This window comes from Acinonyx jubatus, chromosome A2 (genome assembly GCF_027475565.1).
Source record: "Acinonyx jubatus isolate Ajub_Pintada_27869175 chromosome A2, VMU_Ajub_asm_v1.0, whole genome shotgun sequence".
Classification (NCBI taxonomy): Eukaryota; Metazoa; Chordata; class Mammalia; order Carnivora; family Felidae; genus Acinonyx; species Acinonyx jubatus.
The window spans coordinates 163,598,613-163,618,857 of record NC_069383.1 but is presented as its reverse complement, the minus strand read 5'-3'; the positions used below and the strand labels follow the sequence as shown (position 1 = coordinate 163,618,857).

The following is a 20,245-nucleotide window of genomic DNA, read 5'->3' as shown; positions in this document are numbered from 1 at the left end:
TTCTCATTGCCACGTGGTACTCCATTGTGTATATAAACCACAATTTCTTTATCCATTCATCAGTTGATGGACATTTAGGCTCTTTCCACAATTTGGCTATTGTTGAGAATGCTGCTATAAACATTGGGGTACAAGTGCCCCTATGCATCAGTACTCCTGTATCCCTTGGGTAAATTCCTAGCAGTGCTATTGCTGGGTCATAGGGTAGGTCTATTCTTAATTTTCTGAGGAACCTCCACACTGATAAAACCTCAGTTTAATGAATACATTTCCACTACCATGGAGACATTATTAGATTCTAGGTCTGTGATGGCTGTGACCACATCTGTCTTATTTACCAGTGTATTCCTTTTCCACATTTCAAACCTAGGAAAAGCACAGATGAAAGATATTTGTTGGCCTGAAGCCATCCTTACCCACTGAGACCAGCATCACATCTCTGTAGAGGTTCTTCTGCACACAATCCAGCAAAGACCACTCCTCCAAGGTGAAGTCCACAGCCACATCCTCAAAGACCACTGAGTCCTGACATATACAAGTGTGTGGAGGAAGAAGGGTAAGTCTGAAAGCACTGGGGAACTAAATCGATTCATAGAAGGTTCAAAACGGAACTTCTGGTCTCACAATACGTGACCTGACTGCTAATAGGCTTTCTTGAACCACTAAGGAATCAACCTTAACTTTACATTTATTATGACCACTCTTGTCTTACTCCTTTCTATCATTAGGCCCCAGACAGATATGCCATGCATACGAAATAAATACTTCTGTTGGAAAGTATGCAGTAAAAGGGTAACAGAGTTCAATTATCCAAACCTATTTCAATAATCCTTTAGGACTCATTAAACTGAGTTCTAAAGCACATTCTTTAGGACTAGCCCTTGACCAGCTCCTGGGAGGAAACATGCAAGCCCTTGAAATACAATGGTAACTCTGTGCATATAGGTGGGGCCTTGGGCCGTGGCAGAGCTCATGCTAACTATGATTTTTTATTTTTTTAAATTTACATCCAAGTTAGTTAGCATATAGTGCAACAGTAATTTCAGGAGTAGATTCCTTACTGCCCTTTACCCATTTAGCCCATCCCCCACCCTCAACCCCTCCATTAATGCTCTGTTCTCCATATTTAAGAGTCTCTTATGTTTTGTCCCCCTCCCTGTTTTTATATTATTTTTGCTTCCCTTCCCTTATGTTCACTTGCTTTGTATCTTAAATTGCACATATGAGTGAAGTCCTATGATTATTTGTCTTTCTCTAATTACGGTTAGCATAATACCCACGAGTTCCATTCACATAGTTGCAAATGGCAAGATTTCTTTTTTTTTTTTAATTGTCGAGTAATACTCCATTGTGTATATATATACCATATCTTCTTTATCCATTCATCTGTCGATGGATATTTGGGCTCATACTTTGGCTGTTGTTGATAATGCTGCTATAAACATTGGGGTGCATGTGCCCCTTCGAAACAGCACACCTGTATCCCTTGGATAAATACCTAGCAGTGCAATTGCTAGTTCATAGGGTAGTTCTATTTTTAATTTTTTGAGGAACCCCCATACTGTTTTCCAGAGTGGCTGTTTCCCACCAGCAGTGCAAAAGAGATCCTCTTTCTCTGCATCCTTGCCAACATCTGTGTTGCCTGAGTTGTTAATGTTAGCCATTCTGACAGGTGTGAGTTAGGTTCTCATTGTGGTTTATATTTCCCTGTTGATGAGTGATGTTGAGCATTTTTTCATGTGTCGGCCATCTGGATGTCTTCTTTGGAAAAGTGTCTACTCCTATCTTTTGCCCATTTCTTCCCTGGATTTTTTTTGGGGTGTTGAGTTTGATAAGTTCTTTATAGATTTTTGATACCCTTTATCTGATATGTCATTTGCAAATATCTTCTCCCATTCTGTCAGTTGCCTTTTAGTTTTGCTGTTTCCTTCGCTGTGCAGAAACTTTTTGTTTTGATGAGGTCCCAGTAGTTCATTTTTGCTTTTGTTTCCCTTGCCTCCAGAGACATGTTGAATAAGAAGGTGCTGCAGCCAAGGTCAAAGAGGTTTTTCCCTGCTTTCTCCTCGAGGATTTTGATGGCTTCCTGTCTTCCATTTAGGTCTTTCATCCATTTTGAGTTTCTTTTTGTGTAGGGTGTAAGAAAGTGGTCCAGGTTCATTTTTCTGCCTGTCACTGCCCAGTTTTCCCAGCACCACTTGCTGAAGAGACTTTCCATTGGATATTCTTTCCTGCTTTGTCTTCTCTATTCTTGATCTACGTGTCTGTTCTTGTGCCCATACCATACTGTCTTGATGATTACAGCTTTGTAATACAGCTTGAAGCCCGGGATTGTGATGCCTCTTGCTTTTTTTTTTTTTTTTTTTTCCAAGATTGCTTTGGCTATTTGAGAACTTTTCTGGTTCCATACAAATTTTAGGATTGTTTGTTCTAGCTCTGTGAAGAATGCTGGTGTTATTTTGATAGGGATTGCATTGAATATTTTTCCATTTTTTGGTGCCTTCAATTTCTTTCATAAGCTTTCTATACTTTTCAGTGTATAGATTTTTTACCTCTTTGGTTGGATTTATTCTTAGGTATTTTATGGGTTTTGGTGCAGTTGTAAATGGGATCGATTCCTTGATTTCTCTTGGTGTATAGGAATGCAACAGATTTCTGTGCATTGATTTTATATCCTGCAACGTTGCTGAATTCATGGATCAGTTCTAGCAGTTTTTTGGTGGAATCTTTTCGGTTTTCCATATAGAGTATCATGTCATCTGCAAAGAGTAAAAGTCTGACCTCCTCCTGGCCGATTTCGATGCCTTTTATTTCTTTGTGTTGTCTGATTGCAGAGGCTAAGACTTCCAATACTATGTTGAATAACAGTGGCAAGAGTGGACATTCCTGTCGTGTTCCTGACCTTAGGGGGAAAGCTCTCAGTTTTTCCCCATTGAGGATGATATTAACATTGGGTTTTTCATATATGGCTTTTATGATATCGAGGTATGATCCTTCTATCCCTACTTTTTGAGGGTTTTTATCAAGAAAGCATGCTGTATTTTGTTAAATGCTTTCTCTGCATCTACTGAGAGGATCGTGTGGTTCTTGTCCTTTCTTTTATTGATGTGATTAATCACACTGATTGTTTTGTGGATATTGAACCAGCCCTGCATCCCAGGTCTAAATCCCAGCTGGTCATGTGTGGGAGATGTAGGAGAAAAACATCAAAGGAAAAGACTTCCAACGGGAAAGGCTGGAGCAGGTGCAAGGCCTTAGGACATGTTTTCACAGCTGAACGTGGCTGCTGCTCTTAAGGAATGCCTTGAGGCATTAGCATTGTCCTGGGCCACATCCTCCTTCACTCCCAACCCTTCCTGGCTTCATAAAGAACAATCATCTAGAAATTCAACCTTGAAAAACAAAACCATTAAGTTGATTAATACACTTGCTGAGCCGACTTTATGCACATAGCCTTTAGCAATCTCCCTAGTAAAAAGGGGCTTCATTCTGGAGTCGGGGCCTCATTCCGACTCGAGTATGAGGACCTTCACTTAACTGCATTTTGCTTGCAGACTCTTCTTTTGCAACTCCAGCCATCGTCTCTGTAACATCTGGTGTAGTCGGCAGGATACAGGGCGGCAAACAGTTTTCGAGACTACTTTTGGTTTACAGTCGCGAAGGACCAAAGTGGAGCAGCAGGACAGGTAAATCTCGGCTTTGGGATAGTGAAGTTATGGGAAACTCCCAATCTCATGATTAAGAGGCTTACTCTAAATTATTCTGTACTTTATTAGAGTTCAGGAGTCAAAGTAAAAAGGGGAACTTTTGATGAGCTCTGGTAGTTGGTTAGAAAACACTGCCATTGATTTACCCCTTCTGGAAAAAATCTTTTAAACCTTAAACAATGGAGATTGATTATGAAAATGCTTAGATACACTCATCAAAATGGAGATACCATTTCCTTAAAACTGAGATGGCTTTACAGCCTTTACATCTGACACAGAACGAAATATAGGTTCACCTAAATGAAAACTCATCCGGAAGAAGGAGACGAGTCGGATTTTACATCCAATAGTTTTGAGGATGAGTCTCCTTCTGAGGGAATCAAGGCTGTAGCACCTGAGGAAAATACTTTACTAGGATGGCCTCCGCCACCACCCACAAATGATAATTTGGAGGCTACTGCCCCCCCCTTATAATAAAGGACACCCCCCTCCTTTACCTGAGGATACAAAAATTCCTACTCATATTAAACAAAAAACTGCCTGTCCAGTTACTTTCAATCCTTCTTCTTTTTTTTTTTTTATTAAATTTTTTTTTCAACGTTTTATTTTATTTTTGGGACACAGAGACAGAGCATGAAAGGGGGAGGGGCAGAGAGGGAGACACAGAATCGGAAACAGGCTCCGAGCCATCAGCCCAGAGCCCGACGCGGGGCTGGAACTGACGGACCGCGAGATCGTGACCTGGCTGAAGTCGGACGCTTAACCGACTGCGCCACCCAGGCGCCCCTCAATCCTTTTTCTAATAACCAGCCCCGCATATTAGTTCCTCCCAGGGAGCATGAGGGCCCTATCATTACACCTCTGATGCGAGGGTTGATAAAGGCTAAAGAGGAAGGAGATTTAGACTTGATACAACCGGTATCAGAACTATTTCCGGTTACTCTGAATGCTTTCCCGCCAAATGCACAATATCTTAATGGAGGCTATAATGCTGAATATTCTCAGATCCCTGTAAAAATCCTGAAGGATCTTCAAATGGCTTGTGCCCAATACAGCATTAACTCTCCTAACGCAGGGCTTACTTTCAGCATTTGCTGACACCGAACGCTTGATCCCTAAACATTGGGAAATGTTGGCTAGAACTGTTTTATCCCATGCTGAATATTTATAATTTATGACTTGGTGGGAAGATCAGGCTAAGATTCAAGGGGAAAGAAACCTCCATGATATTCCTATTGACAAAGAACAACTTTTTGGACAAGGAGAATATTCTCAACTACGAGATCAATGTGGTATGAGTGATCAAGCGACACAACAAGTACAAAATTGTTGCAAGATGGCTTGGCCACATATAGCTACTCCAGGCGAGGTTACCCCCTCATTTACTGAACCTTATGTTGGCTTTTTAGCAAGATTAAGAGATGTTTTGGAAAACAATTCCTCAAGAGGGCCTAAGGGATTTGTTGCTTCCCATGGTGCCTACAATAATGCTAATTTGGAATGCCAACAAGTTCTTCGTCTGTCCGGTAAGAGCAGCTGCTGGGTCCACAGCTGACTATGTGAAAGCATGTGCTGATTTTGGCACCCCACTTTACAATATGAACCTACTTTAAAAGGGATGGGCCCTTTTATTTTTTTTATTTTAAAAAAAATTTTTTTAACGTTTATTTATTTTTGAGACCGAGAGAGACAGAGCATGAACGGGGGAGGGGCAGAGAGAGAGGGAGACACAGAATCGGAAGCAGGCTCCAGGCTCTGAGCCATCAGCCCAGAGCCCGACGCGGGGCTCGAACTCACGGACTGCGAGATCATGACCTGAATTGAAGTCGGACGCTTAACCAACTGAGCCACCCAGGCGCCCCGGGATGGGCCCTTTTAAATCTAATACGGAATGCTCTGGTTGTGGGAAAATCAGCCATAGGAAGAAAGACTGTCAAAAAATGAAGGACAAATTTATGATAATAGTACCAGTACTAATAATCTACCCATATCAATACCTCCGACTGCTTTATGCCCTCATTGTGAAAAAGGACATCATCGGGCCAATCGGCGCCATTCCAAATATCACACAGATGGGGCATTCTCTTTAATCTTCTAATATTGACAAAATCAGGGAAACTTCTCACGGGGCCTAGCTCAGGGCCTAACAAACAAAATGAGCCTTTATCCAGTCAGCAATGGGTCTCAACACCGCAACACCGACGGGTCACAGACCTCTGTCATGCAACAACTGGGAGTGCTGCCTTCGATCTCCCTGCTATTCACCCAGTTGTTTCATAGCCATCTTTAGGTGTTGTTAAAGTTAGAACAGGGGTTTATGGGCCTTTGGAAAAAGACACAGTAGGCCTTATTTTTACACGGAGTAGTCTTCCACTCAAAGGTATTCATGTATATCTGGTGTTATTGACTGTGATTATGAAAATGAAATTCAAGTTATGATATCGACCGATAACCCTTATACTATTCAACCAGGGGATAAAATTGCTCAGTTACTTATTCTTCCTTATATAGGGGGCCAAAGCAATCCTGTTCTTCAAAATGGAGGTTTTGGTAGTACTGGCAAACAACTATATTGGCAAACTTTTTTGAAAGATCCTCACCCCGAAACACATCTTAAAATTAATAATACATCTTTTATAGGATTAGTGGACACTGGAGCTGACATAACCATCATATCTGAAAAGTTATGGCCTTCATCTTGGCCTGTCGACAACGTACCTGTAAGTTTTACAGGACTTGGCTCCTTAGGGCGAATAAAAAGAAGCCAACAAATTATGAGATGTGAAGGACCCAAGGATCAACTCTTAAACCCTATGTGGCTAACATTGCCATTAATCTGTGGGGCAGAGACTTACTTCAACAATGGGGTGCATATATTAATATCCCGTCTATATCTACTCAAAGTAAAAATATAATGTGCGTCATGGGATATGATCCATTGAAGAGATTAGGCAAAAATCAACGGGCATTAAAACACCCCTTGATGTTTTCCCCAAACATAAAACCGTAGGGCTAGGATATCCAAATTTACCCTAACGGCCACTGCCAGAGAACAAAAATATGCGCTGCCTTTAAAATGGCTTATTGATGAGCCCATATGGATAGAGCAGTGGCCGCTTTCTCAAGAAAAAACTGGCAGCTTTAAAATCTTTAGTTTCCGAACAATTAGAAGCGGGACATATTGAACCCTCAACTAGTCCCTGGAATTCTCCAGGTTTTGTTATTTAAAAAAAAATCTGGGAAATGGAGAATGCTGAGTGATCTCTGAGCCATAAATAAAATCATACAGCAAATGGGGCTCTACAGCCTGGCCTTCCGATGCCTGTTGTTATCCCTCGAGATTGGAAAATTATAGTTATTGATCTTAAGGATTGTTTCTTCTCCATTCCCTTAAGCCCTAAAGAATCTGAGCGATTTGCATTCTCCGTTCCTGTGGTTAATCATGAAGAGCCCATAAGCGGATTTCAATGGAAGGTTTTACCCCAAGGAATGTTAAATAGTCCCACTCTTTGTCAGCTCTTTGTTGCAGAACCTCTCCGATATTTACAATCTCAGTTTCCTCATGCTAAGACCATCCATTACATGGATGGCATCCTATTAGCTTTACCCGAATGATATGATTTATATGCACTCTTTTTAGCAGCTCAGACAACTCTCTCAGAACATGGCCTTATTATTGCAGAAGACAAAATTCAGCTTGAAGATCCCTTATTCCATTTAGGTCAAAAATTAGTACAAAATTCAATAATGCTTCAAAATGTTCAAATTCGTAGAGATACTTTGCATACTTTAAATGACTTCCCGAAGTTATCAGGAGACATTAATTGGCTAGGGCCTACTCTGGGCATACCTACTTATCAACTGACTCATCTTTTTGATCTACTTAAAGGGGATTCCAGTTTAAATAGCCCTGGAAAATTCCGGAAGCATCCCAAGAATTACAGTGGATTGAGCAGAAAATTGCTTCCAGTCAGCTTCCTCGAATTAACCCCTCACTACCCGTCTCTTTGTTAATTTTACCGTCACCCCATTCCCCTACAGGAGTGCTTTGGCAGGCTAATGGAATCATGGAATGGATATTTCTAGCCAACAAAGCCCTTAAAAAATTATCTACATATTTAGACAAAATAGGAATGTTAATTTTTAAGGGTTGAGAGAGACTTCGGGAAATAACAGCCCAAGACCCTGAGACAATCATAGTACCTCTATCCCATGCACACAAATATCCATGGCATATCGACAGTGCATTTCATGGCAACTTGGAGTTGCAGATTATATAGGTCCCATCGACAACCCTTATCTAAATCCAAATTAATTGGATTTATCAAAACCACCTCCTTCATCATGCCTCGAGTTGTACAATCGACCTGTAAATGGACCTAATTATTTCATGGATGCCAACAAGTCTGGCTATTCTGCATATTATGATCCTACTTCTAAATGTGTAAAATCCCTGTATGCCTCAGTACAAAAGGCTGAACACTTTGCCATATTCTATTGCTTAAAGACGCTCCCTCCTCCATCAATATCTTAATGGATTCAGCCTATTCTAAGCAAGTGATTGAAAATTTGGAAATCATTAATATTTACTGAGATGGCTCAGAATTGTCTGACTTATTCCTTCAGGTCCAATACTATCTTCAGCACCAATGCCATCCTATATACATTACTCACATATGATCTCATTCTGGCCTCCCCAGCCCCTTGGCAGAAGGAAATGCTACAGCGGATTCCTTACTGACAGCCCCTGTTCCTACAGCACAAGATTTTCACAATCTTACTCATTTTAATGCTAAAGGCCTAAGTAAACGCTTTTCTATTCCCCTTAAACAAGCTAGAGAAATCATCACACACTGCCCTAGTTGTGGGCCTATTGTCATTCCTCCATACTCCCAGGGGGTTAATCCCGGAGGTCAGTAACCTAATGACTTATGGCAAATGGGTGTTACTCATGTTCTGCAATTCGGCCGCTTTGCATATGTACATGTATCAGTAGATACATATTCCGGTTTTATACAGGCTACACCTTTGACAGGGAAAAAACCAGCCCACGTTATACAGCATCTTTCAGAAGCGCTTGCCACGACGGGGCTCCCCCGGAATCTTAAAACTGACAATGGCCCGGCTTATACTTTTCACACTTTCCTTGTGTTTTGCCAAAAATGGGGCATTCCTTATAATCCACAGGGTCAAGCCATTATTGAACACACTGATCATACATTAAAAACCATGTTACAAAAACAAAAACGGGGATATGGCCTTGAATCCAAAGAATCAGTTAATGAAAACATTACTTACACTTAATTTTTTGGATTTAAGAGGTGAACAAGAGTTCACCGCAGCCGGAAAACCTCACACAATCTTTAATGCCAGACCCCTTTCATAACCGATATTTTGGAAAAATGATAATAACCAATGGTGCCTGGATATGTTAAATTGTGGGGTCAAGGATTTGCTCTTGTATCCACAGATAGAGATATCTGGCTTCCAGCCTGGCAATCAAAACCACGACATGAACAGTTGGATGAAGAGAAAAAGATTCGACAATTTTCGACCACTGGAGGAAGATATGGAAGAATTAAGCCTGGAACCCAAGATTATAAGGAAGGTAGAAATAAGAACCAAAAATACAATGAAAGCCAAACGTCCAACATGGGGACAAGTGAAGATGACTCAAGAAGCCGAACAGATCCTCCAAAAAATGGGAACACTTAAGACTTCTACTGTTTATTGCCATGATGTCGGTTGTTACTTTAACTGGGAGTGCTAAAGAGAATCACACATATTGGGCTTATATTCCAAATCCACCTCTTAATAGATTTAATTGCATAGGATGATCCCTCTTTCCAGGCTTACGTAAATGATTCAGTCTGGTTGCCTGACCTTATGATAATAGAGGTCCATTTAAACCAGAAGAAGAAGGAAAAGTAATCCCTGAATATTCTGTAGGTGCAGAGGGGCCACCTATATGCTTTGGAACAGGTGACCACTGTGTTTCATTCATAGGCATGGATAGCAGAAATACCCAATGGGACTAATGTCCCCATACTGTATTTACTACAAGGGGTCTCCATGAGAAGTCAAAAAACTACATACAGTTACCCTCCTAAATTGCCTCGATGTCAAGAAAAACCATAAATCCTGAGGAACGGATTAACTGGGAGCTCTATAGAGGAGAAGTTGGTAGAGTTCTTCTTAATACTTCCAAAGGAAGCATCATTGATTGGGCCCCTATAGGCTCTGCTCAGACCAAATACTCCAAAAAAGAGCTCTGATGCTGTCGATATCATGACGACATCCTTTCAGATATAACATCTGAACCCACTGTTTGGCATGAAGGAGGGATGACTCCCCCCCAGCCCACGTTTACCTGATGGGCCAGTTCATTCCAAGCTTTGGAAAATTGGTACTGGATCATTAGGCATGTCCTCTTGGAAAGGCTGCTTAATGTCTCAAGTAAATTCTCCCTCTCTTTTAGATTAAATGAGACTCATAAAATTCAAGCGTGTGTCAGACTTCCTTTTCTGTTTATGTTAGGTATGCCTCATTGGGACCCTGAAAACAATCTTCTTACTTGCCATGATTGCTCTTTTTATAATTCTATCCCTTTAAACAGGAGAGACAAAGCTTATATATCCTTAAGGCATGAAATCGGGTTTGGATGCCTGTAATTATGGATTGGTCTTGGCAACACTCCCCTGAAATGTTTCTCATAGATGAAATATTGAAACGTGTATTACATCGCACCTGACGATTTGTAGCTTTACTGGTAACTGCTGTACTTGGGATTATAGCTATTGCAGCTACAGCTGGTTTTGCGCTGCACCAGACTGTACAAACTACCCACTTTGTACAACACTGGCATCAAAATTCAGAAAGACTATGGAACAGCCAATGGTTGATTGATAGCCAACTAGAGAGCCAATTATCTGACTTGCAACAAGCCGTTCTTTTTCCAGGAGATCAACTGATTAGTTTATAACAACAGGTAAAGCTTCAATGTGATTGGAATGTAACCACCTTTTGTGTCACTCTCCATGTATATAATCAGTCCAAGATATCATGGGACCTTGTGCATCGACACCTTCTTAAGGTAATACCTCCACGGATATAGCCCAATTGCAAAAGGACATTTATGATACATTCAAAAATAAACTTGAGATGTTTTCTGGTGCTCCCTCTCTAGCTGAGATAACTAATTGAATCTCAGAATTGAATCCAAAGAATTATACAAAACCCTTAAGCTTTTCTGCGATTGGTATTCTTATATTAATCTTTGTCTTATTTGGATATACCTAGTCTGGAGAAGAGGCCAATGACGAAGCCAAGAATATGCCTCACAAGCCTCTGTCTTTGTAGTTCAGCTTTGCCAAATGAAAGAAAAAGGGGAAGATGTGGAAGATGTAGGAGAAAAACATCAAAGGAAAAGACTTCAAAAGGGAAAGGCTGGAGCAGGTGCAAGGCCTTAGGACATGTTTTCACAGCTGAACGTGGTTGCTGCTCTTAAGGAATGCCTTGAGGCATTAGCATTGTCCTGGGCCACATCCTCCTTCACTCCCGACCCTTCCTGGCTTCATAAAGAACAATTATCTAGAAATTCAACCTTGAAAAACAAAACCATTAAGTTGATTAATACACTTGCTGAGCCGACTTTATGCACGTAGCCTTTAGCAATTTCCCTAGTAAAAGGGGGCTTCATTCTGGAGTCGGGCCTCATTCCGACTCGAGTATGAAGACCTTCACTCAACCATTTTGCTTGCAGACTCTTCTTTTGCGACTCTGGCCATACTCCCTGCAACAGTCATGGTGAATAGTTTTCTTAATGTATTGTTGGATCCAGTTGGCTAATTTTGAGGATTTTTGCATCCATATTCATCAGGGAAATTGGTCTATAGTTCTCCTTTTTAGTGGGGTCTTTGTCTGCTTTTGGAATCAAGGTAATGCTGGCTTCATAGAAAGAGTTTAGAAGTTTTCCTTCCATTTCTACTTTTTGGAACAGCTTCAAGAGAATAGGTGTTAACTCTTCCTTAAATGTTTGGTGAAAGCCATCTGGCCCTGGACTCTTGTTTTTTGGCAGAGTTTTGATTACTAATTCAATTTCTTTACTGGTTATGGGTCTATTCAAATTTTCTATTTCTTCCTGTTTCAGTTTTGGTAGTGTATATGTTTCTAGGAATTTGTCCATTTCTTCCAGATTCCCCATTTTATTGACATATAATTGCTCATAATATTCTCTTATTATTGTTTTTATTTCTGCTGTGTTGGTTGTGATCTCTCCTCTTTCATTCTTGATTTTACTTATTTGGGTCCTTTCCTTTTTCTTCTTGATCAAACTGGCTAGTGGTTTATCAATTTTGTTAATTCTTTCAAAGAACCAGCTTCTGGTTTCATTAATCCGTTTTTTTGTTTTTGTTTTTTTGGTTTCGATTGCACTGATTTCTGTAATCATTTCCGGCCTTCTGCTGGTTTGGGGTTTTATTTGCTGTTCTTTTTCCAGCTCTTTAAGGTGTAAGGTTAGGTTGTGCATCTGAGACCTTTCTTCCTTCTTTAGGAAGGCCTGGATTGCTATATACTTCCCTCTTATGACTGCCTTTGCTGTGTCCCAGAGGTTTTGGTTTATGGTGTTATCATTTTCATTGGCTTCCATGTACATTTTAATTTCCTCTTTAACTTTTTGGTCAGCCCATACATTCTTTAGTAGGATGTTCTTTAGTCTCCAAGTATTTAACAGTGTGATTTCTGATGCATGCCTCCTTTTGTACACCTGGGGCCTTGGGGCACATTGTATCAGACTTCTAGAGGAACTGGATGCTAAGAAGCTAAGACCAGCAACATGGGCATGCCCATGACCAATCCTCAAATAAAATCCAAGGCCTCCAAGGTTCACCGACTACAAATATTTCACAAATGTTGTCACACATTAAGCTCTATCTGTACAATTTCATTGAGAGGGGATGAGTTGGACCTTGAGCCTGATATCTCCTGGATTCTGCCCCATGTTCCTTTTCCATTCACTAATTTCAATACAGACCCTTTCCCAGTAATAAACTGCAGCACTGTGCATAACAGCTCTTCTGAAATAAGTCCTTCTGTGGAATATTTCCCTGAGTCCTCATAGTGAGTCCTCATATCTGAGGTTGGTGTTGGAGACCTGACACAGAGAACCATCAACTCCCTGGGTTATAAAGTAATTCACTACAAGGGCTAATGGTAGTTTAAAACGATCAGGATAACTAGTGAACTTGCAGACAGACTGATTGGTTATACAATCCAAAGAACAGAGAGAATAAAAATGTGGAAGTAATGTGGGGTACTGCCTAGTGTACCAACATACATTTGATGGCCATACAAGGACAGGAGAGAATAAATACTCAAGAAATAATGGCTAAAATGGGGCACCTGGGTGGCTCAGTCAGTTGAGCATCTGACTTTGGCTCAGGTCATGATCTCGGCATTCATGAGTTTGAGCCCCACGTCGGGCTCTGTGCTGACAGCCTGGAGCCTGTTTTGGATTCTGTGTCTCCCTCTCTCTCTGCCCTCCCCTGCTCATACTCTCTCTCTCTCAAAAATAAATATTAAAAAAAATTTTAATAATGGCTAAAAATGATCCAAAGTTATTGAAAATCAAATACGCATCTAGACGCTCAATGGACTGATTCCAAAGAGTAAAACTGCAAATAGATCCACGAGCAGATATATCGTAGTAAAAATTGTGGAAGTTAGGCCTGAGGAGGAATCACGAAAGCAGCAAGAGAAAAACCTGTCACCTAAAAGGGAACCACAATAAGACAAGTGCTGATCCTCAGCAGAGACAGCAGAGGTCAAAGGGAATGGAATAACATTTGTGGAGTGCTGAGAGAATGAGCAGCTGCCAATAAAGAATCTGCATCCAGAAAGCTAACTTCCAACAGTGAAGGCAAAATGAATGCATTTCCAAATAACAAAAATCTAAGAATTTTTTTTTCCTAAGAGAAGCACCTTATAAGAAAATACTAAGAAAATTCCTTAAACTGGTAGCAATCAAAGGATGGAGCTAATATAGCAACATAGGAGGAGGACTCCAGGCTTGCCTCATCCCTCTAATGCAGGTAGATAGCATCAAATCACTCTGAATGCCTAAGAGATCAATCTGGGGACTGACAGAACAAACCACACATAACTCGAGGGAGAGGCGAGGCCACACTGAGGAAGTTAGGAAGGGTGGAGATGTGGTTTGGGGGAGAAACAGACGGCGGGTGCCATGGAGGAAAGGGAGCCTCGGTTGCAGAGAAAGGTGAGAGAAGATTGATCACACAGGGATATGGACAAGGAGAACACTTCTCCAAAACCATTGTCTGGGAAAATGAGAGGAGTGGACCAGCAGGGCTCAAAGACTGGAGTTTCAGAGGTTGGCATGCTTGTCTGGGATAGAGACCTGAGACCACTGCCCTGCTCCTAGAGAGAAGGCAGGCAAACAATCCTGGGGCTGACTGTATGATCTCAGGATCACCAAAGGGGCAGAGGGAGAGACTTTCCTCTTTATGGAGTGCATCTGTGAGAGGTGACATTCGCAGAGTCACCTCTCAAGGGACAGAAGAGCCCACAGGTGCCATTTCCCTCACCCCTCAGCATAGGCACAGAGACACCTATTGAGGGGTGGTTAAATGGACACTGGCTGTTTAGCCTGCTTGCTCCAAATGCCATGCCCCTGTGATCTGGTATGGCTGCCTTTCTGAGTCAAACCTGCATCAATCCCAGCATGGTAAGACCCTTCCCATAGGACCAGTGCAGGTCCCTGCCACACCAGGTCCCTGAAACTTGTAATTTTAAAAGTCAGCAAGCTTGTGGGGCACATGGGTGGCTTAGTCGGTTAAGCATCCACCTCTTGGTTTTGGCTCAGGTCATGATCTCCTGGTTTGTGAGTTCAAGCCCCACACTGGGCTCTGTGCTGACAGTGCAGAGTCTACTTGAGGTTCTCTGTCTTCTCCTCTCTCTGCCCCTCCCCCACTCTCTCTCAAAAATAAACATTTAAAAAAATGTTTAAAGAAAATAAACATCAGCCAGCTTTGGACAGAGCCCAAAGTACACTGCACTACTCCAGGGAGACAAGCAACCCAGACATAGACAGTGTAAGAATAGCGATCTGAAAAAAACCTAGGGCGCCTTTGTTCACTCTTCTGGGAGGGCATCCCTGAGAGCAGCAAATTCAGGGGCAAAAGAACTGGTTGGTGCCATTTCCCTACCCCACCCCTCAGCATAAACCAACTTCAGTAAACAGCACAGCATCAACACTGGCTACCTAACCTGCTTACACCAAGTCCCACCTCCCTGTGCTCTGCAGGTACTGCTGGCCCAGGAGGAGGACACAGGCTTTCCTAACACAGAGAAGAAGACAGAGACCTAGACAAAATTCTAAGATAGAGGAATTCACCCTAAAAGAAAGAATAAAAAGAGGTCATGGCCAGGGATCTAACTGAAGCAGACATAAATAATATGCCTGATGCTGAATTTAAAGCAACAAAGAACTTGAGATCCTAGTCAGGATTTCAGCTGTAACTGAGATTTGAAACCATGTAGGTGTAATGAACACAAGGATGGAAGAAGCACAAGAATGAGTAAGTGATATAGAAGATAAAATTATGGAGAAAAAACGAAGCTGAACAAAATAAAGAAAGAAGAAGTATAGATCTTGAGAGTAGACTCCGGGAACTCAGTAACTCGATCCAACGTAATAATATTCATATCATAGGAGTCCCAGGAGAAGAAGAAAAGGGGCAGAAAGTTTATTTGAGGCAATAATAGCTGAAAACTTCCCTAAGCTGGGGAGGAAAACGGACATCCAAATCCAGAAGGCACAAAGAACTCACATCAAAATCAAGACATGGTGTAGTTAAATTTGCAAAATATAGAGATAAGGAAAAATTCTAAATTCAGCAAGACAAAGGAAGTCACTAATTTACAAGGGAAGACAGTATAAGGTGAGCAGCAGGTCTCTCCACAAAACTTGGCAGACTAGAAGAGAGTAGCATGATATATTCATTGTGCTGATTGGGAAAAATCTGCAGCCAAGAATATTCTGTCTAGCAAGGCTATTATTCAGAATAGAAGGAGAAATAAAGAATTTCCCAGACAAAAACTAAAGGATTACTGACCACTAAACCAGCCCTGCAAAAAATATTAAAAGTGAATTCTTTGGGAAAGACCAAAAGTGACAAAGACTAGAAAGAAACAGAAATATCCCCAGAAACAATGACAAATTTCTCTGAATGTAAATAGACTAAATGCTCTAACCAAAAGACACAGGATATCGGAATGGGTAAGAAAACAAGACCCATCTAGGGGGACCTGGGTGGCTCAGTCAGTTAAGCATCTGACTTCAGGTCATGATCTCATGATCAATGAGTCTGAGCCCTGCATCCGGCTCTATGCCAACAGCTCAGAGCCTAGAGCCTGCTTCAAATTCTGTGCCTCCTTCTCTCTCTGCCCCTCCTCCACTTGCACTCTCTCTGTGTCAAAACAAACAAACAAAACAAGCATCTATATGCTACCTACAAGATACTCATTTGAGATCTAAAGACACCTGCAGATTGAAAGTAAGGGAATGGAGAACCATCTATCATGCAGACATCAAAAGAAAGCCAGAGTAGCCACACTTACATCAGACAAACTAGATTTTATTTTTTTATGTTTGTTTATTTATTTTTGAGACTGAACACAAGCTAGAGAGGGGTAGAGATAGAAACACACACACAGAATCTGAAGCAGACTCCAGGCTCCGAGCTGTCAGCACAGAGCTCAATGCAAGGCTCGAATCCACGAACCGTGAGATCATGACCTGAGCCAAAGTCAGACACCTAACTAACTGAGCCACCCAGGTGCCCCAGACAAATTAGATTTTAAACCAAAGACTGTAACAAGAGATGAAGAAAGGCATTACATCACAATTAAGGGATCTATCCTTCAAAAGATTTAACAATTGTAAATATTTATCCCCCAACTTGTGAACACCCAAATATATAAATCAATAATAACAACCATAAAGGAACTCATTGATAATAATACAATAATAGTGGAGATTTTAACGCCCCACTTACATCAGTGGACAGACCACCTCATCAGAAAATCAACAAGGAAACAAAGGCTTTGAAGGGCACAATGGATGGGAAAGACTTAACAGATACATTCAGAATATTTTATCCTAAAGCAGTGCAAATGGGACATTCACCAGAATAGATATACTAGGTCACAAACCAGGCCTCAGCAAGTACAGAAGATTGAGAGTATATCTGCATAATTTCAGACCACAACACTTGAAACCTGAAATCAACCATAAGAAAAAATTTAGACCACAAATTCATGGAGGGCATAGAACATCCTACTAAAGAATGAAAGGATTAACCAGGAAATTAAAGAAGAAAATTTAAAAACTACATGGAAACAAATGGGAATGAAAACACTATGGTCAAAAACCTTTGGGATGCAGCAAAAGTGGTCCTAAGAGGAAAATATATTGCAATACAGGCCTACCTCAAGAAGCAATAAAAATCTCAAATACATAACCTAACCTTACACCTAAAGGAGCTAGAAAAAGAACAACAAAGTCAAAAGCCAGCAGAAGGGAAATAATAATTACAGCAGAAATAAATGATACAGAAACTTCAAACAAAAAACTGTAGAACGATCAATGAAACAAGGAACACTAGTGCTTTGAAAACACTAATAAAATTGATAAACCCGTAGCCAGACTTATCAAAAAGAGAAAGGATCCAAATGAATAGAATCACGAATGAGAGAGGAGAAATAACAACAAACACCATGGAAATAAAAACAATTATAAGATAATATCATGACAAATTATATGCCACGAAGTCAGACAATCTGGAAGCAATGGATAAAAACATGTAAAAGCATGTAAGAAGCATGTAAACTACCAAAACCAAAATGGGGAAATAGAAAACTTAGACTGATAACCAGCAAAGAAACTGAATCAGTAGTCAAAAATCTCCCAACAAACAAAAGTCCAAGACCAAATGGCTTCACAGGGGATTTCTACCAAACATTGAAAGAGTGAACTCCTGTTCTTGTCAAACTGTTCCAAAAAAATAGAAATGGAAGGAAAACTTCCAAACTAATTCTATGAGGCCAGCATTAGCCTGATTCCAAAACTAAAGATTCCACTAAAAAGGAGAACTACAGGACAGTATCCTGATGCACATAGATGCAAAAATTCTCAACAAAATACTGCCAAATTGAATCCAACAGTACATTAAAAGAATCATTCACGATCAAGTGGGAATTATTCCTAGGCTGCAAGGGTGGTTAAATATTCACAAATCAACCAACATGATACACCACATTAATAAAAGAAAGAATAAGAATGATATGATCCTCTCAATAGATGCAGAAAAAGCATCTGACAAAGTAGAACATACATTCATGATAAAAACCCTCAACAAAGTAGGGATAGAGGGAACATAACTCAACATCATAAAGGTCACATGTGAGAAACCCACTGCTAACATCATCCTCAATGGGGAAAAACTGAGAGCTTTTCTTCTATGGTCAGGAAGAAGATAGGGATGTCCACTCTCACCACTGTTAGTTAATATAGTACTAGAAGTCCTAGCCACAGCAAACAGACAACAAAATAAAAGGTATCCAAATTGGCAAGTAAGTTGTCAAACTTATGACACTCTATATAGAAAATTCAAAAGTCTCCACAAAAAATTGCTAGAACTGATACATTAATTAGATAAAGTCTCAGAATACAAAATCAACATACATAAATGTATTGAATTTTTATACGAATGACGAAGCAGCAGAAAGAGAAACTAAGGAATAATTCTCGTTCATAATTAGACCAAACGCACTAAGATACCTAGGAATAAACCTAACAAAGAGGGTAAAGACCTGTACTCTGAAAACTATAAAACACTGACGAAAGAAAATGGGGTGCCTGAGTGGCTCAGTAGGTTGAGCGTCCAACTTCGGCTCAGGTCATGATCTTGCAGTCTGTAAGTTAGAGCCCTGCATCGGGCTCTGTGTTGACAGCTCAGAGCCTGGAGCCTGCTTTGGATTCTGTGTCTCCCTCTCTCCCTGCCCCTCACCTGCTCACACTCTGTCTCTCAAACATAAATAAACATTTTCAAAAAATGTCTGTACTAACCAAAGTAATCTACACATTTAATGCAATCCCTATCAAAATACCACCAGCATTTTTCACAGAGTTAGAACAAACAACCCTAAAATTTGTATGGATCCACAAAAGATCCCAAATAGCCAAAGCAATTGTGAAAGTCATATTACAAAGCTGTAGTCATCAAGACAGAATGGTACTGGCACAAAAACAGACACATAGATCAGTGTAACAGAATAGAAAACCCAGAAATAGGCCCACAACTGTATGGTCAACTAAGCTTTGACAAAAGCAGGAAAGAATATCCAAAGAAAAAAAAAGTCTCTTCAACAAATGGTGTTGGGAAAACTGGACAGCAACATGCAGAATAATGGAACTGGACCACTTTCTTACACCATACACAGAATTAAATTCAAAATGAATGAAAGACCTAAATGTGAGACAGGAAACCATCAAAATCCTAGAGAAGAACACAGGCAGTAACTTCTTTGACATCAGCTGTAGCAACTTCTTACTAGATAGGTCACCTGAGGCAAACGAAACAAAAGCAAAAATAAACTGTTGGGACTTCCTCAAGATAAAAACTTCTGTTCAGCAAAGGAAACAATCAACAAAACTAAAAGGCAACCTTTGGAATGAAAGAAGATATTTGCAAATGACATATCTGATAAAGGGTTAATATCCAAGCATATAAAGAATTTATAAAACTTGGAACCCAGAAAACCAATAATCCACTTTAAAAAAATGGGCAGAAGACATGAATACATATTTTTCCAAAGAAGACATACAAATTGCCAACACACATGAAAAGATGCTTGATGGCACTCAGCATCAGGGAAATAAAAATAAAATTCAATGAGGTATCACCTCACACCTCATTAACAACACAGGAAACAACAGGTGTTGGCAAGGATGTGGAGAAAGGGAGGCCCTCTTGCACTATTGGTGGGATTACAAACTGCACAGCCACTCTGGAAAACAGTATGGAGTTTCCTCAAAAAGTTAAAAATAGAATTACCTTATGATCCAGCAACTGCACTACTATTTACCTAAAAGATACAAAAATATTGATCCAAAGGGATTCATGCACCCCAATGTTTATAGCAACATCATTTGTAACAGCCAAGATATAGAAACAGCCCAAGTGTCCATCGACTGATGACTGGGTAAAGATGTGGGGTGTGTGTGTATGGAATATTATTCAGCCATAAAAAGAATAAAATCTTACCATTTGCAACAACATGGATGGAGCTAGGAAGTATTATGCTAAGTGACATAAGTCAGAGAAAGACAAATGCCATATGATTTCACTCATATGTGGAACTGAAGAAACAAAACAGATAAACAGAAAAAACAAAAAAGAGATGCAAACCAGAAAACAGACTCTTAATTATAGAGACAAACTGAGGGTTGCTGGAGGGGAGGT

General features: G+C 40.4%; 1 protein-coding gene across 1 annotated transcript in view; it reads right to left on the bottom strand.

Moving 5' to 3' along the window:
- Positions 1-416: 416 nt before the first annotated feature.
- LOC106982164 (zinc finger protein 77) overlaps positions 417-20,245 on the bottom strand; it is a 107,178-nt gene continuing 87,349 nt past the window's right edge. The window contains exon 6 of the mRNA XM_053220156.1: positions 417-525. The gene's annotated coding sequence lies outside the window, so the exon portion shown is untranslated. The remainder of the gene's footprint in view (positions 526-20,245) is intronic.